General features: G+C 51.3%; 1 protein-coding gene across 14 annotated transcripts in view; it reads left to right on the top strand.

The window, feature by feature from the left end:
- LOC139748602 (TOX high mobility group box family member 4-B-like) overlaps window positions 1-10,000 on the top strand; it is an 844,810-nt gene that overhangs the window by 618,361 nt on the left and 216,449 nt on the right. For 2 of the 14 annotated variants that reach the window (XM_071661735.1, XM_071661729.1), the window contains exon 1: window positions 3,071-3,579. The exons of the other annotated variants lie outside the window; for them this stretch is intronic. The gene's annotated coding sequence lies outside the window, so the exon portion shown is untranslated. Of the gene's footprint in view, window positions 1-3,070; window positions 3,580-10,000 lie in introns of those variants that run through there. 14 annotated transcript variants of the gene reach the window in all.

Raw genomic sequence — 10,000 nt, 5'->3', positions numbered from 1 at the left:
ACAAGCTGGGTTGTCTGTGAGGTACAAGGTGGGTTGTCTGTGAGGTACAAGGTGGGTTGTCTGTGAGGTACAAGGTGATGGTAGTTTTATGTGTGTGTGTGTGTGTATTTGTGTGTGTGTGTGGCAACCGAACCGGTTGAGGGAGCCGTAATACACAGCCATTGTTCGTCGTCGTGCTGGGCCAGTGGAAAGTTTGGAGTAGGAATCGTTCTTCTCAAAAATAAACTCAGAGGGGGGGGGTTGAATGACCTCCTTCCCCCCCTCCCCTCCCCTCCCCTCCCCTCCCCTCCCCCTCCCCAAACTCTTTGAGGTCTTAGTGAAGACGGTGTATGTGTAACGCTTTGGCCGGCCACGACGGTACTACCCCTTGAGCACGACGGTACGACCCCTTGACCACGATGGTAGTACCCCTTGACCATGACGGTACGACCCTTCACCATGACGGTACGACCCTTGACCACGACGGTACGATTCTTGAGCACGACGGTACGACCCCTTGAGCACGACGGTACGACCCCTTGAGCACGACGGTACCACCCCTTGAGCACGACGGTACGACCCCTTGAGCACGACGGTACCAGCCCTTGAGCACGACGGTACGGCCCCTTGAGCACGACGGTACCACCCCTTGAGTACGACGGTACGACCCCTTGAGCACGACGGTACTACCCCTTGAGCACGACGGTACGACCCTTCACCATGACGGTACGACCCTTGACCACGACGGTACGATCCTTGAGCACGACGGTACGACCCTTGACCACAACGGTACGACCCTTTGAGCACGACGGTACGACCCCTTGAGCACGACGGTACGACCCCTTGAGCACGTCGGTACAACCCTTTACCATGACGGTACGACCCTTGACCACAACGGTACGACCCCTTGACCACGACGGTACGACCCCTTGAGCACAACGGTACGACCCCTTGACCACGACGGTACTACCCCTTTGACCATGACGGTACGATCCTTGAGCACGACGATACTACCCCTTGACCACGACTGTACTACCTACCCCTTGACCACGACGGTACGACCCTCGTGCACGTGTACCCAAGGGTCATACCGTCGTGCGCCCTTGGTTCTTACGGGCTGGTGCTCAAGTTCGTGGTCAACACATACAGAAGAGATTCCTGTGTATTGAAGAAGGTTGGGGAGGGAGGAATGCAATTTCATCACGTGATTTTTGCTTTCGTGAAGAAAAAAACAGATTGAGATTATTATATTTGTTTTCTTACTTAGATGTGAAGACTTAGGCTTAGGAAGCCGCGAGGGATGACGTAGTGAGAGAGATACAGGCGAAAATGAACACGCGAGATTTGCTTGAGAGTGATATGCCATGGCCACGTCGGACGCCTGCCATTGGTGCTTGAGGAAGACCCAAGGGCGGGCGCTGATTGGCTCTCGATCGGCGAGGAGTGATTGCTTGAGGGGCATATACACCCTTGCTTGTTCATGGCTCACTCAAGTGTAGTATCGTCCCAGAATTCCGACCAATCCATTAGGCAAAGCGTCGTGGTAAATATTTGGCCATTCACTTTACCACCCGACCCCCCCCCCCTCCCTCCCTCCCTCCCTCCCCACCCCTCCCTCCCTCCCTCCCCACCCCTCCCTCCCTCCCTCCCTCCCTCCTCCCTCCTCCTCGCCTAAGTGTTGATTAAAAGAGCCAAGACAAATAAGTCACTCTTCCTCCCAGGCTTCCGGCCGCCACTGATATGTAGCGTCGAGTTTTCTACCAAGGATGAGGGAGGTGGGAAGCCAGCCTACCGTGGTTTTTTTCTTCTAAAGACGGAAAGATGGGTTAAACGGTGATGTATATATATCTGGGTAGGTTGACGAAGGAGAAATCGGTGTGGGGTAGGAGGAGGAGGATGGTGTGCTTCGATGTCTTGTTGGGGGTGTCGTGTGTGTATTGGGGGCGAGGGAGGGAGGGGAAGGGTATGGACAGTCGCCTGCATGCGTGGAGGGTTTAGTACTGAGTGGGGTTTGTGTGCTGTGTGGGGTTGTGAGGTGCAGTGGGCACACACACCTGAAGGTGTGTACCATGGCCAGGGTCATGTGTGTGTGTGTGTGTGTGTGTGGAGATGGTGTAGTTATATGGGGTTGTATTGTGTAGTTGTGTGAGGTTGGAGGGTGTAGTGTAAGGGATTAGAGGTTGTATAAGGGGGTTGGAGGGTATACTATGTAGGTTGAGTGGTCGTGGGTGTGTAATACATATGAGGTGGAGGGTGTAGCTTTTGAGGTCCAGGGAGACTTTTTAAGTTCTGTCTTGAGGGTCGGTTGGTATACGTAGGAGGTGGATGGTTTGTGTCTTAAGTAAGGTTGGCCTCGAAGCGTACCGGGTCTTGTTTGGATCACGGTAGGTGTAAGCCAAGGTTGAGTGGGTTTTTCTGTGGCTGTGTAGGTCTGAGACATTTGTAGGGGGAGGGAGGAGGAGGGGGAGGGTTTGTTTTAGGTGTGTGGGGTTCGTTGTATCTGTACGGGGTTGGATGAGGCTGGGAAGCTTGTGGGGTAAACTGGTTTTGTGAGGTTGGCTTGGGTTTTAGGAAGGGTCGTCCATCCATTCATGACGAAAAACGACCTCTTCGACCAAGGGTGTAGTGTAGTGGCAGTAGACCACTACACCTTGGATACGTAGTGGCAGTAGACCACTGAACCTTGGATACGTAGTGGCAGTAGACCACTACACCTTGGATACGTAGTGGCAGTAGACCACTACACCTTGGATACGTAGTGGCAGTAGACCACTACACCTTGGATATGTAGTGGTGTTAAACCACTGCACTAAGGATATGTAGGGAGAGTTGACCACTTTACCCAGTGTACAATGTCGGGGCGACAGACCACTGCAGTCGCGAGAAATATACAGTGGCACTGGAGAGCCACTAGGCCAGCCCCCCCCCCCCCCCCCCCCCTGGGATGTGTACGCTCAGTAGTGTATCTTTTGTAACTGTTTTTCAGCCTCGTTATCAGTGGCTGGCGCGAGATAAGATAAGGCGTGGCTCGGGGGGGGGGCCCCTCACTCTCTCCTGTTACCCGCAGTAAGCCACCTCGCTCTCCACAGCGTCCACTCCTTCAGCCCAGCCAGCCAGCCAGCCAGCCGAAGTAGCAGCTCCCCCTGCTGCACCTCCTTCAGGAAAAGAGAGAGAGAGAGAGAGAGTTCGGGGTGCTGGGTTGGTGGGTTAGGACCACCACTTCCTCCTCTCCTCCCTCTATCCACGAGGAAGTAATAATAAGACAACCCTCCTCCCTCATCCCCTCACCTCTCCTCAACCCCCACCCCCCTCAACCTCCCAACCCCCCCTCATTTAGCAAAGTCAAGGACATCATCTCGTGTTTTGGAGAAGGGGGAGGGGTAGGTGTTTTCTTTTTCTTTTCTTTTTTATTTCTAGCCCAGCGCGAGCAAGCGCCCGCCCTCCCCCCTTTCCCTCCCTCCCTCCCTCCTTCCCTCCCTCGCCTCCCTCCGCCGTTCAAACAGTTTAAAGTCTTCCGCGTGAGGAGAGAGGCAGCTTGCAACTCTCCAGATCCTCTTCTCTTCTCTCTCAGAAGGAGCGATTTCCCACGGTTTGTGCAAGGTAAAGTCGCCCTAATGCCAGTAATTAATTAGACCTTTCCTCCCGTGCAGTTTACCCTAGTCAGCCCGGCCCGCTGGGTGCCAGGGAAATCTCGTCCCTGTTCCCCCCCGTCGGCAGGGCTTAAAATCGCCTGAGCCTCTCAGCACCACTTGTTGCCGGCTTTAGGCGTCTGTTCTTGTTAATTAGTCACTTGAGTTAATTAGTAATTAAGACGCAAGTTGTCATAAGATTAGCGCTAGGGGAGTTTTGAAGGTCCGGGGAGCAGGGAATTTGGAAGGGGGGTGTAGCTTAGGGGGAGGGGGGGGAAGAGGTGCTGGGGGGGGGGTAAAACGTTTAACGAAGGGAGGAGGGGGGAATAGAGAGGACGAAGGGGGGCGGGGGGGTAACGTTGCTGAATTGTTTTGGGGGGGCGGGACCCGGGACCCGGGGAGAATTTTTTGGAGAAGTTTGTTCTGTGTGAACCGTTGAGGGAGTAGGAGGGAGGGAGGTGTTGCTAGTGTTTTATCGTGGTGGTGGTGGTGGTGGAGAGGAGGCAGGGCAGGTGAGGAGGGAGCCCTAGCCAGAGGTGGGTGGGGCGGCGCCCCCACAGGGGAGGAGGGCCAGGTTGATGGTATTTTGTCGTGCCGTTGGCGGGACAGTACGCACACCCCCTGGGGTCTGGGGGCCGGGCCGGGGCGGGGCGGGGCGGGGCGCTGCGCCGCTACGAGGGGGGAGATGTGGGTGTGTGTGTGTGTTCAGGGGAGGTTTATGTACTGTGCTCAAGCTGGCTTGCTGGGTAGGGAGGTTGGGGGGGACGTGTGTGAGACGGTCGTAAGGGACGGGGTTGGTTTGTGATGGGGATAGGTAGAGAGGACTTGGAAGGTGCGTGATTTGAGATGGGGTGATGGGATGAGACCGATGGGGATGGTCAGGGATGGGACTGGTGACTGCATGGGCGAGGGTGTTATATGGGATGGGAGGGTCATATGTGTCCGTGTGGTGTGGATGGAAGGGGGATGGGACGGTATATATATGTTAGTGATTTGATTTTGAAATAGGATTTGCTTTCTGTTTTCTCATTCTTGAAGGGGAAGGCCAAATGTGTCAAAAATTTGCCAAAAAAAAAGATGAAAAAAAGAATTTCCTCGGTACTTTGAAGTGAAAACTAACTTTTCCGGATTTAGAATTGCTTTTTCCTTCTTTCTTTAGGAGAGAGAGAGAGAGAGAGAGAGAGAGAGAGAGAGAGAGAGAGAGAGAGAGAGAGGGCAGTGGCTTGAAGGTATTTTTAAATTTAGGAAATACCTCCAGTGAGACGGTGTGAGGAGTTGGGAGGGGAGGTCGTCTCTCTCCTGGTGAGCGTTGTGAACACAAGGTGTGTCCCTCCTTTCCTCCCTCCCTCTCTCTCTCCCTCCCTCCCTCCCTCCCGTGTGGTGGAAAGTATCACATACTTTGTGAAACATGGCTGTCCATCCTGCTGTACTAGTGCCCCCTCCCCCCCCTCGGACGAGAGGGGGTGGCAAGGTGCATGCACGTACAGTCCGCTGCTGGTGGGTGTGTGGGTGGGGAGAGTCTTGGTGGTGTTGGGTAATTAGTGAGGCTGTGGAGAGAGAGAGAGAGAGAGAGAGAGAGAGAGAGAGAGAGAGAGAGAGAGAGACGTCCTCTCTCTCTCTCTCACGTTAGAGGAAGGGAGAGGCTGGTGGGTGCTGTGAAGGCGTGAGGTTAGGAGGGAGAAGTACTGGTTCAGTGTGAGGGAAGTAGGGAAGGGCGTGTCGCAGAGGACGATGGAGGCATACGATGTGGAACTGCTGACGTGCCATTGCAGTGGTGTAAGTGGGATGTGCTTAGTGTGTCGGTGGGTTGTGCCTATCGTGGACGTGGGTCATGCTTATGGTGTACGTGGGTCATGCTTTTGGTGCACGTGGGTCATGCTTATGGTGTACATGGGACATACGTACGTTACGTCGTCAGGTTGAGGATGCTGCCAGTAGGGGGCCATGATTTCAAGGATCATCAAGATTTGTGGTAGGAACCTCATGGCTTACTTGTGGCTGTAGTGTCCAGCCACATACCAGAGGCCCCTAGACAGTAGGTGGTGCCCAGCCGTACACCTGAGGCCCCTAGACAGTAGGTGGTGCCCCAGTCACACGCCGGAGCCCTAAAGAGTGGAGGGTGCCCTAGCTACACATGATGGTTCATGGGGAAATTAAAGTATGCTGGAAGTATTCATAGTCAAGCCCCATCACCATTGTCTATGCCCAGGTTTAGCCCATTTTGCAGCACGTCGCCCCTTGCATACCACAACGCTCCTAGATCGTTCTGCCCCATGCCCGCCTCTCGCCCTCATGCATGTTCAGGCCTCTGTAACTCGAAGGATCATGTACTCCATCCTTCCATCTCGTCCTCTGTCTTCCCCTCTTCCTTGTTCTCTCCACTTTAGTCGACCTCTCTTCACTCATCCTCTCCTGATGTCCAAACCATTTCAGCCCACCGTGGTCAGCTTGAAAGATTAACCTGCCTCACGCCACAAGTCGTCCTCCGGCATTTCTTTTTTCCACCACGTCCACCCTCTCCCGTTGTTATAACATTCACGGGCCCAAGACTCTCGTCAGTACAACACTCTCGAGGGACTACAATACCTTCAGACATATTCGTTTTTTTACCCCAGCCGATACTAGCCTTCCCTTCAGTGCATCCAGGACCTCAGCGCCCTCTTCCATCCTCGCTTCAGCCTCCACGGCTCCATCCGCTCTTTCTTTAAGTTAACTCGCAGGTGCCCAAAGCACTCCCACTTCCTTCGGACCTTTCCCATTCAGACCGACTTTCAGACCATCGTGTCTCGTCTCCCGTTGCATCTCATGAACCCTGCCCTTGTTCACATTTCACTCGGCTTTCTCCTTTCACACACACAGTCCCAAACCGTCATAAGCTTTTTGCTTATTTGTTATTTCTTGTTTGACTTACGGGGAGGGAGTTTTTACTCTCGAGGTGCCCCATTTCTTGTAATGTACGGGGAGGGAGTTCTAAACTCGTGGGGCCCCGTCTCTTGTACTGTACGGGGAGGGAGTTCTACAATCGTGGGGCCCTGTCTCTTGTGATATACGGGGAGGGAGTTCTACACTCGTGGGGCCCCCCCGTCTCTTGAACTTATTATAAAACTTCTTAAAAACTTTCGTATGCTATCAGAATTCACAAATTCACCCCTTAGATTATTCCATTAAACCACTACAGCGGTAATATAAGATTGAATACTTCAAACATTTTCTGACGCGTTTCTTCTTCACTTGCCTCTGATGATATTTCGTCTCGAAGACCCGTGTACTGTGGACGTCATAAGACTTAGTGTTGATGTCTTACGTCACCGATGTGAGGTCACCCCTTACTCCTCTTTTTTTTCCTCCCCTTCCTGTTGGGTAGATTTACGCGCACCGGGAAAGTGCCCAACTTAATTCTGGAACGTTGTCTGTTGGCCCCCCACCCACCTCCGGACCTTTCAAGTTTGGTGACCAGACTTTGGGGGGGAAACTCATTTGTAACTTTTGGCCTGGTATGTGATGTGAACATGTTGTCGAATACTGTCTTGTCCTTTGTATCGTAATGTACTTTGATATTTTCGCCCGCAAATAGTTTGTCGACAGTTCTTGGAAGGAGAGAAGGGGCGGGGACAAGGGGGTAGGGGGAGGGGTTGTCGACTCACACACACACACACACACACACACACACACACACACACACACACACACACACACACACACCTTCATTCCTGTGGTTATATGTATATAGTACCATCATGTGAGTGCCTCTCCACGGAAGTGAATCTCCCATCATTCATCCCAGCTGACCCTCAGGTCCCTGAGTTCCTCTCTCTCTCTCTCTCTCTCTCTCTCTCTCTCTCTCTCTCTCTCTCTCTCTCTCTCTCTCTCTCACTCACACACACACACACACACACACACACACGATTTTAAGTTAATTTCTCGGTTATTATTATTATTATTAGTAGTAGTAGTAGTAGTATATTTCCATCTCTAATAATGGCCTTAAATCCTGATCTCTCTGTATTTTCTTTTTCCTTCTTCCGCCAGACATCACCTGCAAACACGAGGTTCCAGCTTTGTCTCTCCATTCGTGTGTTTCTGTTGCGAGCTCTTAATCACAACAGCCTTTTTTGGGGCAGAGGCTTCCTCTCCCTCCCCCACACACCCACACACCCCCCATCTTTCCACCTTCTATTTCTAAAGGTCTTAAGTCGTTCGTCCCGTCTCCTCCTCCTCCCCTTCATACAGCAGAGTATCAGTTGTAAGGATTGCTTAGCATATAGATAGGATCTATCGGAGGAGGTGTTCTTGAACAGCATCAGACAGTCGGTCTTGCCTTCTGGTTGTAGATGATGCTGTATCATGTGTTGTGACGTTTCTTCTGGTTGTAGATGATGCTGTATCATGTGTTGTGACGTTTCTTCTGGTTGTAGATGATGTTGTATCATGTGTTGTGACGTTTCTTCTGGTTGTAGATGATGCTGTATCATGTGTTGTGACGTTTCTTCTGGTTGTAGATGATGCTGTATCATGTGTTGTGACGTTTCTTCTGGTTGTAGATGATGTTGTATCATGTGTTGTAACGTTTCTTCTGGGTGTAGATGATGTTGTATCATGTGTTGTGACGTTTCTTCTGGTTGTAGATGATGCTGTATCATGTGTTGTGACGTTTCTTCTGGTTGTAGATGATGTTGTATCATGTGTTGTGACGTTTCTTCTGGTTGTAGATGATGCTGTATCATGTGTTGTGACGTTTCTTCTGGTTGTAGATGATGCTGTATCATGTGTTGTGACGTTTCTTCTGGTTGTAGATGATGTTGTATCATGTGTTGTAACGTTTCTTCTGGGTGTAGATGATGTTGTATCATGTGTTGTGACGTTTCTTTCTTTCTTTTTTTTGATATCTTAGGCATACTTTTCCAGACGCTCGCCATGTCTGGAGTCTCTTGCATACCTCCTCAAAAAAAAGAAGGGACAGTATTTTCATTTTTGTTTATTTTGTTTTTTGTTGACCGAGGTAGCAACATTTCTGGGCATTCGATATGAAATATGAGATTTTCAAACTCCCAACTCCGACTAAACTTTTAAGAATTGGCACAATCAGGGCTTAATATCCGGGGGAAATTACATTCAGGGGCGCCCCCCATCCCCCTTCATGCTCCCCTCCCTCATCTGCAGTACATGTACAACACACAGGGTACTGCTGCTGGGTACTCCCTACGGAGGCTTCAATTCCAGCTTGGGGTCCCGGGAGCGAGCGCTGTCCTCCCGTAGTGTGTATGTGTGTGATTACTATTCGTATGTGTGTATGTGTGTGTGTGTGTGTGTGTGTGTGTTATAGTACTTTCATTCCTCCTGTTTCTCATTCATTTCCTCCTCATCCACTTCCTCCTCCTCCTCATCCTCCTTTTTTTTTCTTCTTCTTCTTATCTTCATATCTCTCCTTCCTTTCTCTTCCCTCTTCCCTCTTCCTCCACTGACCCTCTCCTGCTCTTCGATCCTTCCCTCCTCCCCACCTTCCTCCTCCTCCTTACCCCAGGCCTTTCCCCATCCTCCCCCTTCCCTCCTCCTCTGGCATTAAGGTACTCAAAGTTTACACAGAACTTGGCTATAAAAAGTAAAAGTTTGGTTTGAAAGTATGTTTAGGTGGGATGGTGGGTAGAGAGGGAGGGAGAGGGGTGGGTTGAAGGTGGGTAGTGGTGTGTGGGGCCGGGCATGGCATACCTTGTATGAAGTTCCTCGCATTTTTCAGGTTAGCGATGACTGACCAATTACACACACACGGTGAGGGAGGGGAGTGACAAGAACCGCTGGGGGGAGTGTTGTATAGTCCACAGGGGTCATTTTTATTTTTTATTGTTGCTTGAGCATAAGTTTTTTTGTCTTTGTCACTTTTTTTTTTTATATATTCCGTAATGTTTTAGATACGAGTATGTCGTCCTTCTTCTTGTTGTCTGTTGTCGTTGCGTGTCGTAGAGACGATTGTCGGAAGTTGTCGTGGAAGGGGCGCCCGGTACGTGCTGCCGGCACGTATCGTATGGTGTGTGTGATGCAGGACAGTGTTAATACGTATGAGGGAGACATGGTGGTGGTGGTGCTAGCGTTGATATGTGGTGAGCGCGTCCCCTCTCGTGGCATGTTACTCATTCGTGTATTCGTGATACGAATGATAGAGACGTAATGAGAGGGGGGGGGGGTACTGTAAGGACTGGGGCCCCGGTTTTTTTTTTTTTTTTAATCTTGAATTGTTACGTCAGTTACTCGAGCACGACAGTGCGAGACACTGCGACCCTTGACGTAAATGGTGTGTTAGCCTTCATGACGACGGTGTGACCCTTGGCCTGGGAGCATTACGATGATCGGGGGGGGATGCCCGGAGACACAGTGCCCCGTCGTGGTGCAAGGAGTGT

Source organism: Panulirus ornatus, chromosome 5, assembly GCF_036320965.1.
Source record: "Panulirus ornatus isolate Po-2019 chromosome 5, ASM3632096v1, whole genome shotgun sequence".
In the NCBI taxonomy this organism is placed as follows: Eukaryota; Metazoa; Arthropoda; class Malacostraca; order Decapoda; family Palinuridae; genus Panulirus; species Panulirus ornatus.
This window is presented reverse-complemented; position numbering and strand designations above follow the sequence as displayed.